Source organism: Dasypus novemcinctus, chromosome 15 (genome assembly GCF_030445035.2).
Source record: "Dasypus novemcinctus isolate mDasNov1 chromosome 15, mDasNov1.1.hap2, whole genome shotgun sequence".
In the NCBI taxonomy this organism is placed as follows: Eukaryota; Metazoa; Chordata; class Mammalia; order Cingulata; family Dasypodidae; genus Dasypus; species Dasypus novemcinctus.
Window position 1 is genome coordinate 48,962,672 of NC_080687.1, and position 18,246 is coordinate 48,980,917.

Below are 18,246 nucleotides of genomic sequence, written 5' to 3' on the forward strand. Positions count from 1 at the left end.
TTATTGTTTTTCATAATTAATCAAAATGTTAACTTTATCATTATTACTACATTTCATTAATGACCTAATGTTGGGAAATTTTTATCTACAAACTGGGTTATAGAATCCCAATACATGGCCCCTTCCTTTCTTCATACCCAAACTTATTTATTGTTTATTACTACAGATCCTGTATATTTTAATAATTATTAAGTGTTTTATGTTTTCTGGCATTTTATTGATGGAAAAATATAATTTATCATTTAGCTATTGAATATGAGCTAAATATTTGCATGTGTGCATATGTCTCTATTTATGTTATCATATACTACATAGAACTTCCCTTTTTATTTCTATTGGTGTTACTATATTCTCTAGTACTTTCAAGAAAGACAATTTTTTTTGCAAATAATAACAAAAATTCTACATTTTATAAATATTTTTGGCATTACTTTATTCTCTAGCACTTTCAAGAAAGACAATATTTTCTTTTGCAAATAATAACAAAAATTCTACATTTTATAAAGATTTTTCATTTAAGTATGCGTATGCCATTCCATGGGCTGGAAATTATTTTAAAACTATATAAAATAAAGATTAGGATGGCCATATCTTATTGCTGAGTTTGATGGAGTGATCTCTGTTGTTGTTTCACAATTAAACATTATGCTAAATATTTGAGAATCATTTTATATTTAGCTCTTCTTTCTTAAAGCAGTTTTCAAAAGTGAGCATCTACTGTTTAATTCTTTTAATCAGAAACCCATCATCACATCACATTTCCCATTTTTTAAATTTTAAATTTTCATTATAGCTAGTTTCCCCCTCTGAGAATATTTTAGGAAATTTGGTTAAGGCTGCTTTTAGTAATTTAATTAAATATAATGTTTATCTTCTGCTAATTTAATGCCATTCTCTTTTTACAGTTTGTAGAATATTTTCATAAATCTGACTAGTAATTGTTGTCATTGCTAATGTGTTCATGAGGAAATGTGATTGCCTTGGCTGTCTGCTTGTTGTGAGCAACCTCTTGGGCAGGAAGTTCCCAATTCATTAAGAAGACGTTCTCCTTACGCTATTTTACTCTACTCCATCTGCCCTCATCCCAAGTTTGGCAATATTAATGAGGCCCTGATAAAATCTTTTCTACCTACGCACTGTGCCATTTAATGAGAGGAAGAATTTTAAGGTGCCCCATTTGTCTTTTTCTAACATATCCACTTCATTATACATTATATCTAGCATTCTTAGCTGGACGTTTCTTGTTGAGGATGGAATCCTTCCTTTCCAGAACTAATTATTTTTTGCCCTTGTCTTAAGTGTGTCATTTTTTAGGGAACATACAGAGGAGAGTGCTAGGGACCAAGCTTATAATGTTTTTAAACTCTATAAAGAAGTACCCTTTTAATCAAAACAGTTTGGTGCCTGGTATATTACCATGAAAGGTATGATTAATGTGCTTGTCTTAGGAAAGTAATCACTGAATAACAATGTTTTTATTTAGTATTTTCTGCAGTCATTTGGGGCACCTTGTGGCTTTGAGTGTTTTGTCAAAGTGACACATGAGTAGGACTCAGGACAGTAATGTTTTCCAAGAGACTCTTGACAAAACAAGGCAGCCCTTTTTTTTTTTTTTTTAGAAAATCAGTGCATACCAATAATAGGAGCTTACCACTTATCTTTCACTTATTCTGAAGAACATTATCTCACAAAAAAGCCTAAAAATATGATAAAATACAGGACAGGAATAATTCCAAAATATGTTTTCTAAAAACCTGAAATAAGGCACAAATGGATTCCTGGTACTATGAAAGAAAATTATCCCTTCTGATTGAAGTGTTTTTCCTTATACTAATATATGACTGATTATGTAGATATACAATTTATCCACAATTAAATGTTACCGCTCATGTTTTTTTATTTTTATTTTTATTTTTTTCTTTTATTTCTTTCCCCTTCCCTCCCCACAGCCCCCAACACAGTTGTCTGTTCTCTGTGTCTATTTGCTACATATTCTTCTTTGTCCACTTCTGTTGTTTTCAGCGGGACGGGAATCTGTGTTTCTTTTTATTGGGTCATCTTGTTGTGTCAGCTTTCCATGTGTGCAGCACCATTCCTGGGCAGGCTGTATTTTCTTTCGCACTGGGCTGCTCTCCTTATGGGGTGCACTCCTTGTGCGTGGGGCTCCCCTATGCTGGGACACCCCTGCATGTTAGGTCACTCCTGGCGGGCATCAGCACTGTACGTGGGCCAGCTCCACACGGGTCAAGGAGGCCCGGGGTTTGAACTGCAGACCTCCCATGTGGTTGACAGACACCCTAACCACTGGGCGGAGTCCACTTCCCTCATATTTTTTTATTAATCATGAAGTAAAATTCTCCCTTCTAGCCCTTGTACAAGAGGAACACATTCATATATAATAATAAATTATTTCCACTTAAAATATTCTTGAATTTATTGAAAAAACAGCATTGGGGTTGAAAGCAACATCTTTTCAGTAATTCATTAATTTTTTTTTCTTTAGTTTTAGTATTTAATGGGAAAATTTTTTCAAACAACTTGGCACTATTTCCTCACTGTAGTCAAAGATCTGAAATTCGTTGAATGAAGAAAGTAGGCTGCAAAAATTGATTTGACTTGATTACCAGATTTTCATCCTTGTTGTTAACCTTGGTCAAGATACAAGATATAATACAAGGATCATAGGACTGATGAGAGTATTTAAATTGTTTCAACTAAGGGATATGCTGGGAAGCCATCCGACAAGCCTACTATGGATCTTCCAGCCCTCACCTACTCCATACTCCCTACGATTATATGCAGATACTTCAATATGTTTCCATTCTGCAGTCCTGGAGAAAGGAAAAGCCTGACTTTATCTTAAAACAGAAAACAGTTTACATTTTAGTTTACACTTTGCACCACCCATTTTTATAGGTTTTGACAAAATGTATAATGACCTGTATCTGTCATTGCAATGTCATTTGGAACAATGACAATCTCCCCAAAATGCCCTACATTATACCCATTCTTCCCTCTTCCTCCGCTCAGAACCTCTGGTGACCACTGCCTTTGAATCAGTGTTATAAGATCTCTCACTGCTAGAAGAGTAAGAAGTCTACTTTAGCCCACAGTTGCATTATCCTCTTCTATTTGTTCATTCCTTGGTCTTGAGGATTTTAGGATGGTGATGCCCACTCTATTTCTGATAGAGAGGGGGCTTAGAGCCTATCTGGCAGATAAATGGAACTGTCTTGCTTGCAGTTGTAGATACTCTCTAATGAAAGTTTCTGTTAATGGGGAAAAGTGTGTGAGGGAAAGGGAATATAGAACTACTCCTATATTTTTGATGTATCATTTATATAATCTAAAACTTCTTAATGCTAAGGGGTGTTGAGTCTTTCCTTTTGGAGTAATGAAATTGTTATAAAATTTTTGAGATGATGAATGCACAATGTTGTGATTATACTAAAAGCTGTTGATCATAAAATTTGGATAAGTCATATGGTGTGAGAATATATCTCAACAAAACTGCTTAGTAAACAAGCAAAGAATTGTGCAAGAATAGCCAGAAATAATAGCTATGTACAACAAGGGAAACAGAAAGATTGAGATGTGAGGAATTTTCTTGTTTGTTTGTTTGTTTGCTTTTGTTTATTATTGAAATAATTAAATTGCTGTAATATTGAAGTGACAAATGTATAACTATGTGATTATCCAAAATACCACTGATTGTACACTTTGGATGAATAGTATGCTTTATTAGTATGTATCAATAAAATTGATTTGTTTAAAAAAATAATAAAAATTAGTAAAAATAAACAAAAAACAACCAGAAAGTAGGAACAAGCATTTGCAGCTGCTAATTAGGGTAAACAGCACAGATTTTGCTCTCCTTTCCCATGCATAGTGGGGCGTAGGAAGCTGCCGTCCTAGGACCCTGACCCCAGGAGTATGCCAGGAGACTGGGCACAATGGAATCCCTTTTGGATCCTTTACGCTTTGTAAGTAATAAAGCAGTCATTTATTGAAAGTTTCTATTGTGCCAAACCTGTGTTCCCACAATGATGTGTTATCATTGGAGAAACTTGCTCCAAAAAGAGGGTATGAGATTCTCTTTTCTTTATTCCTACCACACCCACCAGCCGATGAGCCAGCAATTGCAGGCATTGTGCAAGATTCTGAAACTATAGAACAAGAATCTAAAAATCTTAATGTTAGAATGCTTTTGCAAAGAAAGTCTAAATCACAGATTCAATGTTCTGCACAAGCAAGAGTGCTAAATGTGGCACCTGTCAGTGAAACCATGCTTGTAAGAACATATTCTGATAGAGTGTTAATTGAGATAAGGAAAACATATTGGCAGCAACTCTGCAAACCCCTTGCTGCCTGGATGGTGTGACTGGGCTAGTGGGGGCTGTTGGAATTAGTTTAACTGCTGGAGAATTGGAAAATCTTAGCAACATTAATATTTTATGTTCTGTTTCCATGTTAATTCTAATTAGGCCATATTTAGTGCTATTAAATTTTAGTAACTTTTGAACTGGACAACTCTGAAAGTAAAAGAGAGAAAAATGCTGGCTGCTTTGTAAGACTGCAATTCAATCATGGCTTAGCCTTGGTAACAATCAGCCTTCCTGCCAACTGGCCTCCAGAAAATTGTTTCAGAAATGTGTCCTTGTAAATGTTTCATAATGTATCTCACTGAAATATTGATAAGTGGTAAACTAAAGAAAGCATATATTTCTGAAAACCATCCCATATAAGTTACCAATGTTCTAGTATTCCATACTACTAGGCATTTAAAATGAAGTAAAGTCATGTTTGGATATAACCAAATTGAATCATTACACTGACAAGTTTGTTTAGTGTTAACAGTAATTGTATGTTGTAAAAAGTTTGCTTGGAGACAGTTTCCAAAGTCATTTTGGTAACTTATATATGTAAGGTATATAGAACTTATTTTTTCTTTAAGGAAAAAGAAAGTAATTTTGTCCTAAGATAAAATGACTGGTTACTAAGAAAAAGAGTACAGTGTGGGACAAAACCTGAATGAATACAGTAAGTGTAGGTTTGTGGAAAAGGGAATTTTTTGGTCAAAGTTGAGTAAGATTTGATGGGTCTATCTATAAAATTTTAAAAGCCCTAGTGTCAATTAGTATACTAGTGCAAAGCTAAAATTTGGTTCTCTGTTAAAATGACAAGGTTTCTTAAATCATTAGTCTGTTTTAGTAAAAAGTTTATAGTTTTTCTCCCGAATAATTGGTATTTAAAGCAAAAAGCTGTTCTACCAAAATAGCTTCTTGTACTTTAACCTTATTGTATCCTTGGTAGTTTAAGAAAAATAAGTCTTCTCACTTTGATAAAAAACATAATATTCAAACCTGACAAATTTTAACACTTTGCTTTCTCAAAGTTAAACACTAGAGAGTATCTTTTTAATTTCAAAATATTGGAAAATATTTGTTCTTTCATCTTGAAAAAAAGTGACTCACTAAAAATAGTTAAGTTCCTTTAATATGCTGTAAATTGAATAGGAAGTGTTTAGAAAGTTGTAAAAACTAAAAGGGATATTCTAAGCTTCTCTTAATCAAAGTTGTATGGGTAAAATATTCATATAAGTACTTAAAGACTGTATAAAATTCCTAGAAATTTAATAATGTTTTTGCATAATATTAGAGAGCAGTATAATATTACTCATGATTTTAATTATTTTTAAAAATTATGTATGTCACAGAAATAACCTCTTTACCTGGGAATCAAGAGGAGGATGCTTTGGCTCATACTCATCTGATTTGCCTTACCTCTACTGAAGAAACAGCTCTATGGCTACATTAAAAGTGTGGCCATTGGGGGCTGCCACAGGATGGCACATGCCAGTAGATTATTGTAATTAAATAATGTAACACCACCACTGTATGCAGCAGTCCCAAACATTGCTGGTTCATTGCAAAAAATTAGTACCCAGTTATGTCACTATCACTTCATTTTAGATCTTGCTAATGATTTTTTAGTGTCTCATTAGATAAGCCAAACTGCATTTGCCTTCACATGGGAAGGCCAACCATAGACTTTTACAGTGCTTCCCCAAGGCTATATGTATAGCCCAAGCCCTCCCACTCTTGGAAGGGTCAAGGTATGCTTTTACTGCCACAGACACAAAACTTATGTTGGCCTTTCCAGTAGGTGGGAAAGGCCAACCAGTGGGCTACTATTTGTTACCTAGAAAAAATAAGTGCCCTATGGGGTGCCAGCCCAAATTGACTGAGACACTCTAATTTACAGGTCACCTTACACAGTCTTGGGCTATGGATCAGGATGTTGTTTGGACTTTCCAACTACCTTATATCCCACTGGTGCAGGTCTTATAGAAAGGATGAATGACTTTTTAAAGGAACAAATAAGAAAGACAATGGATCTTTACAACAATGTACTAAGAGGCTGTATCCAGCCTTGACCTATTTAAATTCAGAGCAATGGGATGCTGCCCCTGCTCCTGTGGAAAATCTAACAGAAGGACTGATGCAGGAATTGAGAATGCAAGTTAAAGGGTCAGCCACCCTGTAGTCCAAAAGTGGAAGTAATAATACTCTATTGTTGTCTATGCCTCAAACTATACAAACTGGGGAAATTGAAGTCCTTTTGCAATGGTACTGGCCTATGCAGCCTCACTGGTTAGAAATATTTAAGCCATAGGGGATAGTAGTCCCCCAAAACATTGTTATAAGACCATAATTCAAGAACATTTTTGTAGGGATTATTTGAAATGATTCAATGAAATTTTATAATTTTATCTATAGAGATATCAAATATTTAGAATTGTCATTTATTATTAGGAAATTTTCATTTAAATGCTATTGTAAAATTAATCTTTTTAAAGTCGAAATTCTTTGCTCTTATTAATGAAAATGATTTTCTATCAGCAATTTTGCAGATCTTGTTTTCAGTAATTTCAGTACACTGTTGCCTATAACTACAGAGCTGATAATTTTTATAGATAACCTTTAATGGATAAAGGAAGTTTCCTTGTATTTCTACTTTGGTAAGGATTTACTTTTTCTTTTTAATAAATTATGAATGGACACATGTTATATTTCCAGGTATTTTTTCTATATGTATTTATTTATTTAAAAAGCATTATTGAAGACCAACTATGAACCTTCTACCTTCTAAATGCTGGGGGAAAGTCATCTAAAAGAATAAAGGCAGGCTTACTTTATCTGTATACTTTCTAGTCTGTTAATTAAATTAATTAAATTAATTGATTTTCTAATATTAAGACTTTGTATTGCTGGATTGAAATCACTTAGCCAACATATATTATACTTTTTGAAATATTAGTGAATTTCACTTGTGAACTTTTATTGGTTTAGGATAATTGCAGGCAGGCTTATGACTGAGGCTGGTCTATAATTTTCATTTATTTTATTGTTGGAGGAATATAAGTGCTTTTTCTATACACTGCTAAAGCTTATTTTATACTTGAGTTACTTTTTCCATGAATGTTTGATAAAACTATGAAGATCTGTGTCTGATATTTTCTTTTACAACTATTTTTAAAAATTATGGATTCAATTTCATGAAAGATAATAAGCAAAGTTGATAATACGTATTAACTGTATATTTTATTGCTAGAGTAGCTTCATTTAGTTTTCTAAAGATACAAGTTCTTTCTGATTTATTAATATCCAGGCAATACTGATGGTTAAATATTTTGACTCTCACCTTTAGGAGTATTCATTTTTTTACTTCATTTTGAATATATTACTGCAAATTATAGTCTTCTGGAGATCTTTCATTTTCATCTAGTTCTTGATTAATGGTTCTCTATAACATATAACTAACATATAACTATTATAGTTTTTTCTCCTTAATGTTTTCTCTGTTACCCATCAATTATTCTGGAAATTATCAAATATATTATTCTTTAAAAATATATTTGAGAGAAGTGGACTTGGCCCAATGGATAGGGCATCCACCTACCACATGGGAGGCTCGCGCTTCAAACCCCGGGCCTCCTTGACTCATGTGGAGCTGGCCCATGCGCAGTGCTGATGTGCTTAATGAGTGCCCTGCCACGCAGAGGTGTCCCCCACGTAGGGGAGCCCCATGCACAAGGACTGCGCCCCATAAGGAGAGCCACCCAGTGGGAAAGCAAGTGCAGCTGCCCAAGAATGGTGCCGCACACATGGAGAGCTGACACAACAAGATGACGCAACAAAAAGAAACACAGATTCCCAGTGTCACTGATAAAGATAGAAGTGGTCACAGAAGAACACACAGTGAATGGACACACACAGCAGACAACTGGGGGGAGGGAAGGGAGGAGAAATAAATAAAAAATGAATCTTTAAAAATATATGTATATTTGGCTTTGTTAGTTTTCTGTTTGTATTGTTTTCTATTCCAGTATTTATTCCTATGTGTTCATATTCTTCCTTTTAGTTTCTCTTTGTTTTTCTTAAAACTTCTTAACTTGGAGGCTTAATTCATATTTTCAAGCTTGCTCCTTTTCAAAGTGAGTACTGAAGGCTATAAATTTATGACTTACTACTTCCTATCTTCATTCCAAATGTTTTGATATATAATATTTTCATTATTATACAGTTCAGAATAATTTCTAATTTGCCTAAGGATTTCTTTTTATGAATTATTAGGACTAATACTTTTTTGCTATAAATGTCCACTAGGAACTTTATATTATTGCATCAAATCTTATGTTTTATCCTTACTTATTAATCATTGATAGGTCCTTGTTGAGATCTCTTATGATGATGATGAAATAATTTTCTTTTTAGAGTATTGTCAAATGTTTCTTAAATATTTGATACTATATATTTGGAATTTTATATATTCATAATTTAACTTTGCTATTAAGTAGTGACTCTATCTCTAGCTTTGTTTTTTGCCTTAGATTATCTCATTGTTGCTAGATCTCCTGTAGTGTTCTTTAGATTTTATTTGTTGAATATTATACTTTGAAATTTTCCATCTCTGTTAATTTGCTTGTTTGTTTAAAAGGTTCTATAGAGTTTTATATTAGAATACACTTTCCATTTATATTTAAGTAGTTAATTATATTTTAGATTTCTTTGGCTGTCTTGTTTTGTATGTTTAATGTATAAAGACTTTCTTTTTTATGAGTTCTTGTCATTTTGGCATAAATTGGCTTGTTTAAAACATTTTTCCCTTTTGAGGTGCACCCTCCATTTCTAATAGTTTGGTGGTTACCCTAGAAATTTTAATGTGCACTTAACATTTATACATCTGAAAGTAATCACTATCATTTACCTTCTTTCAAATAGTAAGGGAATCACAGAAAACTTACCTCCAAATAATCCCTTATGATTTATGTGATGCTGTTTTTATAATAGGTTGCTGCTGTTTTTTAATCTCATAAATTCTGTTATTGCATGATTACTTCTCTATACAGTTGGTTTGCCTACATTTACTCACCTATTGATTTTCATTTTTAAGTAGGTACTGGGGAATGAAACTGGGTCTTGTGTATTGGAAGCAGGTGCTCAACCACTGAACTGCATCAGCTCTCTGCTAATTCTTTCTTCTCTGATCTTCCATCCAAAACTTCTTTTCTTATGCTTCAAGTAAACCCTATGGACTTTATTAACATACAGTTAAGTGATCATTTCTTTCTCTTTCTTTCTCTCTCTCTAAGATAGCTTCATTTTGCTCTTGTTCTTTGAAAGAGATTTTCACTTGGTTTACAGTTCTAGGTTTACCTTTGATTTCTCTCTGCACCTTGAAACTATTGTAGTCTCTTCTGGCTTTCTGTGTTGCTAATGAGACCTCATTGCTCAGTATAATTATTGTTACCTTGTAATTAATTAATAATTTTATCCATGATTGCTTTTTAAATTAGGGTCTTTTATTTTGATATTTTACTGTTTAATTGCACTGCAATTTTGGTGATAAATTAGGTTCTTGAATCTTGAGGTTGCTATTTTCCTCAGTTTCACAAAAATTTGAGCCATCATCTCTTCAAATATAGCCTTTGCTCCATACACCCTTTCTTCCTTCTGATTAAGTGGATGGTAAACCTTCGTAGTGTAGTCCATGTTTTATAACTTCTTTTTAGACTTTTCATCTCTGTCTTCATTTTTTATTTTGGATAGTTTCTTCTGAAATATGATCCAGTCCACCAACTTCTTGTCTTCTATATCTAATTAGGCTCTGTTATCCTAAAATTTCAGAATGATGTTTCTAAATGTGTATTTTATTTTGGATTCCAATAGGAATAGAGCAGTATGTAAGGCTGGTTTTTAATTGCTTGTCCTATTTTCTCCAAAATTCTGAATCCATTTTCTTACATTGCAGTGTTTTCTTTAAATCACCAAATTTGTTAATAGAAATAATTACTATTGACCATGTTGCATGGCTTATGTGCTTTTCCTCTCATATCTTCTGTCATTTCAATAGAATGTTGAGGATGGGAAAAAAACCCTACTCACTTGAACATCTTGAAATACAAACACATATGCAGATAGTATATAATATAATGTGTACTAAAATGAAAGCAATATTCACATTTCATATATATTACATTAGTAGATTTGTATACAATAATATATTTATTTGTACAGTCAAATTTATGTTTATTATGTTTATTATATTATTGCAATATCTGGGAAAAATTTCTAACTTAATACTCTTTCAACATTTTGAAATCTTGGCTGGAGGTGGAGATATTTGGGAAGAGAGAGGGTTTCTGGTTATAAGAAAGGAATAAATGCTGGCAAGCTCAAAGAATTAATATTCTTAGGCTGGAGATAGTTATAGATTTTGGTATGCAGTTTGAAAAGACTGTTAGGAAACTTGAAACCTATGTTGCTGGCCCAAAACCGTACCTCACCCTTCTCCTTGCAAGCAAACTTTGTTGTCCACTGATTGGAGAAGACTTTTGAGATTGAAGAAGAGATCATAGAGAATTTTGAAAGAAGAAAATGGTCTGAAAAGAGTTGGTATTTTTGACTCAACTATGAAGATCCTGGTGGGCAACTGGGACACACTTTCAATTTCACCAGTTACAGAACCAGATAGTTTAGTGGATCTAGATTGTCTTATCTCATACAGATTTTTCATAGTGTAAATATTCACCCTGTGGAGTGCAGTTGCATTGGAAATGATTTCAATGGTCTCATCTGGATGGAGAGAAATCAAGTGCTCAGTTTGGGGTATAACTTGTAAGATTTCTAGTAAATTCAAAATGGATGTTTTATACACTATCTTTGAAATCAGGGCTGCAGATATAAATGCATGCATGCATGCATATAATAGTTTAAGCATGGGTCTTGATGAGATTCCCCAGAGTGACTATGCAGATGAAGAAAAAGTGGTCATAAGGCAAACACGACCACACTACATGGCTGCAAAGTTTACGCTGAGTTATATGTGTGTAAATAGAGCTAAGTGCTGTATTAATGAGTCATATTAGGAGACTGAAACCCAGGCATGGGCTTAGACATAATGAAAGGATATTCATTTTGCCTGCAGTTGCTTAGATGACATTGATTTTGTAAATTCTCATAAAGAACAACTGTTTAACATAAAAATAAAGTTATTTTTTAGGATTATATTTTTTCACTCTATTTTTAAATATCTCTAGTTTCTTTTTATTCAGACATGATTGTTTTATAATGAGTAGTTCAAACTCTTAAAATTTTCCATTTATTATTTTTAATTTTTTTAATAGTTGTGCCATTTGTATTTTAATGCTATAGTTGTTATTTGTTAAGCATTGAACTTTGCCTTAGACATATGCTATTTATCATTTTTGTAATTAAATTTAAATATCCTTTTCAAGTATAGTTCTTATGTAATTTACAATAAAAGAACAGTTTGTTTGGAAATCTAGCTACCTCCTGCTGTTAGATAAAAATATTCTGGAACATTAACACAAAAAGAAAAAATTTCTTCAATCATTCAAGCACAATAAATGCATTGAGACAGTTTTGCACTTGTTTATTTGTTCTGGAAGTCAGCCAAATTAACTTGTAATGCTAAATAACCATAGATGCCAATGCAAAATAATTTGAAGTGACAACATATCAGCTTAAAGTGCAACCATATCACTAGGTGTTACAATTTGTGTACACCAGGTTCAACCAGGGCATTCCATTATGAGAGTTACTGATTTTCAGCATGATCAGAAACATTTATAGAAGAAATTATTCCACCAATTATTCCACTAATAGGGATTTATTTCTAGGGATAATGCATATGAGCTTTTATGCCATTGTTTTCTCATTAACTATTTTCTAAACATGTCAGCTAACTTTCCCCCTGGTATTCATCTCTAAGAAATAGCTCCTATTAAAAGAAATATTATTTCTTCAAAAATTTCAGTTAGTAAATGACTGATTCTTTCAAATATCACAGAATCTTTCATAATTTATACTCAAATATTTTGAAAAATTTTCCCATGTATTTCAACTTGAGGTTTCTAGAGATAGAAATAATATGTTGCTTCCCAAATGCTCTATGAATATATGTATAAAACAAGTTTTCTTAATTAAATGGTGATTAAATTTCATCCATTTTAATGTGAGAGAAGTTTGACTCAAATATAATCTAGGTTTATAAGCATAAGATATCTTTAATTTGTAATTAGAGAGCATTCAACTCTAAAGTAAAAATAAATATGTTTAACTTCTATAAAAACCTGGGTCCATGGCAAACATCAACATTGATTTAAAATACTTATTTATTATACAATAGTGAAGACTTTCTTTTCTTTTACAGATTTTTTTCTTTCAATTTTCCCTGCAAATACTTACTTGTTTAGTTCTTCAGAGTATTATTTAATTTTACGAAATTTATATAAAATATAAATTTTGGCATACATTTTCAATGAATACCAACATTTTGCTTATTAACATATACTATTGTTAAGCATTGCAGGCTCAGTATGTGTCTAACTAAATATTGAAAATACAGTAAAACCAATGTAAACAAGTGGCACTTATGTAAATTTTACTAACACTAGCATTCATGCATTTGACTAAAGTTGAGCTCAAATAGCAGCATATTCATAAACTCATTTTTAGCGATTTACAAAGTCCATGTTTTCTTTTAGCTACTATAGATGATTTAAATGAAAATTTCATTTACCAGTAAAAGTAAGGTGGAATCTAAACTGAAAATAAGATATATGAAGAAATAGACATGGTCTTTGAAGAGGAAAACAAATTTGTTAAATTTGTTTAGCAATCTAAGAGAAAGGTTGTATTCTTGGCCTTATGATATAATTAATAACTAATATTTACAAATTTATATAGTTCATATATATTTTATTTGCAAGTGAATAGTGCACCCAAATGTGTATATTTAATCACACCAAGTTAAATAATGCACCCATGTATCTATATCTAATCACACCAAGTTAAATGCACACACACATGCACAATCTTTTGTTTGCTAATATCGGTTTTCTCATGACATAATTATAACAGAAATTTTGATAGGATATTTAAGATTCCTTTTCTGCTATTCATAAACAAGGTTTACACAACCTGCTGATTTCTTATAGATCAAACTATCTTAAAAATGCTTTAAAAATATTGCCACATATATGATACTATCATGTAAAATGATATGTGCTTATAAATCTCTCTCAAGTGTGCTTGTGAATATGTGTGTGTGTGTGTATGAATATACGTTCATTTTTTTTGCAACAGTTTCTTAAACTTCAGAGCCATTTTTTTATCTTGGGCATTTAGAATAATACTGCTAGCTTTGGGATAAAAACTATGTGAATCCCACCTTCATTTACATATACATAAGTCTCCTAATAGGTCTTTACGATTAGAATGGTTAGTGTTTTTCCTGCTTCTGAAATACTATCCTTAAAATGATTAGGTTAGAGGATGGTGAGAAAAATTTAGTTGTTTTTTTTAATGCCTTTATTTTACTTATTTTATTCCCCTTTCATTCCCCTCTCCCTCCCCTCCCCCACCCTGCTGTTTTTGCTGTGTCCATTTGCTGTGTGATCTTTTGTATCTATTTCTCTTTTTGTCTTCTTATCTCATTTTTCTCCTCTATGATTCACAGGGATTTGATCCTGGAGACCTCTGATGTGGAAAGAGGTTACCTGTCAATTGAGTCACCTCAGTTCCTGGTCTCTGCTGTGCTTCACCTTGACTCTCCCCTTCATCTCTCTTTTGTTGCGTCATCAACTTGCTGAGTGACTCACTTGCATAGGCACTGGCTCACCATGTGGGCACTCACTCAGGCATTCGGCTCACCACACAGATCCTCACCCAGGCACTCAGCTCACCACACGGGCACTTGTCTCACCATGTGTGCACCTACACGGACACTCAGTTCACCATGCGGGCAGTTGGCTCACTGCCTGGGTACTCAGCTCACCACGTGGGTACTGGTTCACCATGCAGGTATGCTTTCTCTTCTTTTTCACCAGGAGGCCCCAGGGATCAAACACGGGTCCTCCCATATGGTGGGTGGAGGCCTTATTATTTGAGCCACATCTGCCTCCCAATTTAGGTTTATAATGAGTTCACCTGAAAAAATAATTGGGAGCCCAATTAATTACTTAAAAAAGAACCACATGCCTAATAATTTCCAATAAAAGAAATGCAGTTCATGAATAAATAATCAATCTCAGCCAAAAATAACATGAATATCAACTAAAGAATAAGTTTGGACTACACTTATTAGTTTGTTTGAAAGTGATGTTGCCCAATGCTAATGTGAAGGTATTGAAACTATTCTTATATGATATTCTTAACAGGAAAAAAGATTAGATTGTGACAACAAGCTTTCCTTGCAATTCTCTGAGCATGGGAGTGAGTAGTACTTCTAACTTCCAGTATATGCTTATGCTGAGTGTATAGATGCAATTTGTCACTTAGAGTTGGTTTGTATATAAAGCATGGCTATCTAATAACATCAGCTAATAAACTAATTTTATACGGTTACCAGAGAGATGATTTTGTTAAAGCTTTATCCACTTTCTTCTTCTATATGTCTTCTCCTTTCTCATATAATTTCCTTTTCACCTGAAACACCATAATCTATTACTTCATAAGCATTCTTACTTCATACCTAAATTAAGCCTTAACTCATTCTGTTAACACACACACATATACACACATTAAGTGAATTCTATAGCTAATAACTTGTCCAGGTGGTACTTGGGTACATATACATGGCATGATATTGTGGAACCTAAAATCCATACTGGTAGACAATAAAAATGGAACAAATAAGTATGTAAATTATGTGCTCTGTTAGAAGAGGATATGTCTGTGATAATTAAGCATATATCAGAAAGTGATAAAAGTAAGGTAGATATGTAACAACTAAGTGATATGAAATGAATACAACTGTAATTTATTGCATGCATTCATAAGTGAAAGAAATGCCTAATTTCAGTTAGAGGTCAGAGAAAATAAAGATAGTAAGTTGATTATTTTCAATTCAAGCTCATGGATCCCCATGTTCATGGAGCCCTGTTTAAGAACCCCTGATATAAAGGAAGTATTCGAGACTCAGCAGGAGTGACCAACAAGTCAACTTGAAAAATAAAACACACATAAGGCTCTAGTGGAATCATGGACTAGGAACTGGTGTAGAAATCTATGGCAAAAAGTTGGTGGTTGACAGAACTAAGTTTCTGGTAATTGGCCTGGAATGAGTAGCATTTTTGGGAAGCAGCATAATTGGGAAGAAATTGACACAAAACTGAGTGGAGGAACGACAAGCTGGAGCATGCCACCTACTCTACTTCTGTCACCCAAATTAATTGCAATGCCTTTGGAGAGCAATATCACTGCTTCACTTTTGCTTCCAAATTTCACGTAAGAACTTCCTCTAAGCCTTTATAAGCCTGAATCTTAGGAGAAGGGGATTTTGGGGAATGGGAGTTTGAGTATAACCAAGTTGTCAATAGAACAATAGAGAATAAGAACTGATGGATATCTTTTGAATATAGAGGCAACAGACTTTTTAAAAAATTATATAATATGGAATGAGAGACAAAAATAGAGTAAAATTTTTGATCCCTTAATTGGGAGACAATCGTTGCTTTCAAATGAATTGGTAAATGTGTGGAGAGATGTTTGAGGAAGACCAAGAGTTCAGTTTGGGATGACATGTTTTGTTTGAGAAATAATCTATTTATAAACAGTAGGCAACACATAAATATTTATATAAGTGAGGTTATGTTTTGGGAGAAAAGTTTGAGTTTTAGAGTTTTAAACTTCATTTTTATCAGCACTCTGACAGATTGTAAAGCCAAGAGAATAGATGAGATTACTGAGGTTATGATGAGGATTGGGGTCTAAGGATGAGCCCTGGGACAGTCCAACATTACAAGGACTGGGAGAATAAGGTGGTCTAAAGTTTTGTCTAATAATAATTAACCAACGAATTAAGAGAAAGATAAGGGGAATGTGATGTTTTGGAATGCAAGAATGGGTGTCAAAGACTGCTACACTTGATATATGAAAATCAACTATTAAATAATTTTGGGGAAAGGAGAAGTTAGAGAATTTGAATATTCAATTTTTATTTGATAGTATTTTGAATTATTATTTTTTTAGTTTGGTAGCATTATTCTTGGTATGTATGTGAATGATCCTCTACTTAATAAAGGTAAATTAAAAAAATAGAGATAAAGTACCTGTGCCTTTATGATTGCAACTTCCTTTCAAATTATCTAGACAAAAGTGTGTACGTGTAAGTTTGTATGGGTATGTAAAATATCTACGTATTATACATATGTTTTGTAATATACACATGAGATAGAAAAAGGGCAGGAAGAGGAATGGAGAGAGGCAGAGGGAGAAAGACCACAAATTTGGTAAAATGTGGTGACTCTGTAGGAAATACACTTGAGTGTCAAAGTACAGAGAAAAAAAGTAAGAGTATCATGTTTCTGATTATTCCAAAAAATGAGAACTGAGTATTGGACCATTGTTATTAACATTGTATTAAAAGTATTGATGGCTTATCAAACCAATTTCTATGACATAGTATTCTGTTTGGAATGGATTTAAGAGAGAATGAGAAAAAATGAATTGGAGACAGTGAGTATAGACCACTTTTAAGAGGAGTTAAAGGGAAGAAAAGTAATTGAGTAGTACAGTGTGGATGAAGTATGGTCAATTAAATACCTGAGGTGTAGGAAATAACTTGATTGCATATTGATGAGAATGATTCAGTGGAGAAAAAACTGTAGAAGAAAAAAGAAGGACTGCTGGAATGCTATCTTTGAGTAGTAAGAGAGATGAGATGTAGTAAAAAGTTGACAGCTTGGTGTCACATAGGGTAATAAATATTTCACTATGTTAAATGGTGAAAGCAGATTATATGGGTGGAGAATCTAGTATGTAGAAAGTTGTCTTATTGGGAGTCTTTGGAGATCATTGCTGATTGCTTCACTTTTCTCTGTGAAGTAGGAAGCAAGATAATCACTTGGTATTTAAGATTTTAGGGGAAGTATATAGGGAATTGAAAGGGAGGTAAAGATAAAATAGCTGTGTGAGAAAATAGACTAAGAACCTATGGCCTAATTACATAGCAGCATCAAAACTAATTTGAAATTTCTGGTACTGTAATATTTTTTCTTATACAGATATTTTCAAAAGTGCATGTGCAATTTTAGAGCAGTCAAATAGTTGGGTTTAACCCACAATTTGTTTTTGTCTAGTGAGTGCAAGGAAACAAGATAGGGGTACCATAGTCCAAGAAGTGTATTAAAATAAGTACAAATTTAGGAGATGAAGAGATTCCTTTAAAGAAATAAGAATAAATATATGAGAAAAATAATACACTTTGATCACCTGACAGGAGCCCTGGTAGAGTAGCTAGCAGCCTGCAATAAGCTGGGCTCCTCTCCCTCTCCATGTAGTTTCAAGGTTCTTTTCCATATTGTCTCTTCAGCTGAGTATTCAATATTCTTAAATAGTGGTCCATGGTTCCAATAATGAATGTTCCAAGAAAGGCTAGTGGTCAAGCTGTAAGGATTTTTTATGACTTTATCTTGGTATTTGCCATATACCACTTTTAACATATTCCAGTGGTAATCAATCACTAAGGCCATCCCAGATTCAGTGAAGATCAAATTAAAATCCACCATTCAATAGCGGAAGCTGCAAAAGCATAAAAAATAAAAATAGCCTACTGGATTATAAAATTGTATATTTAAAAATATATATTATAATGTTAACCATAATGTAACCAAAAATTTATAAAAGTGTACACTCTAAAATATAAACCATAAGAGAA

General features: G+C 33.1%; 1 protein-coding gene across 1 annotated transcript in view; it reads left to right on the forward strand.

The window, feature by feature from the left end:
- LOC131273421 (uncharacterized) overlaps positions 1-18,246 on the forward strand; it is a 433,118-nt gene that overhangs the window by 355,559 nt on the left and 59,313 nt on the right. The window lies entirely within an intron of this gene.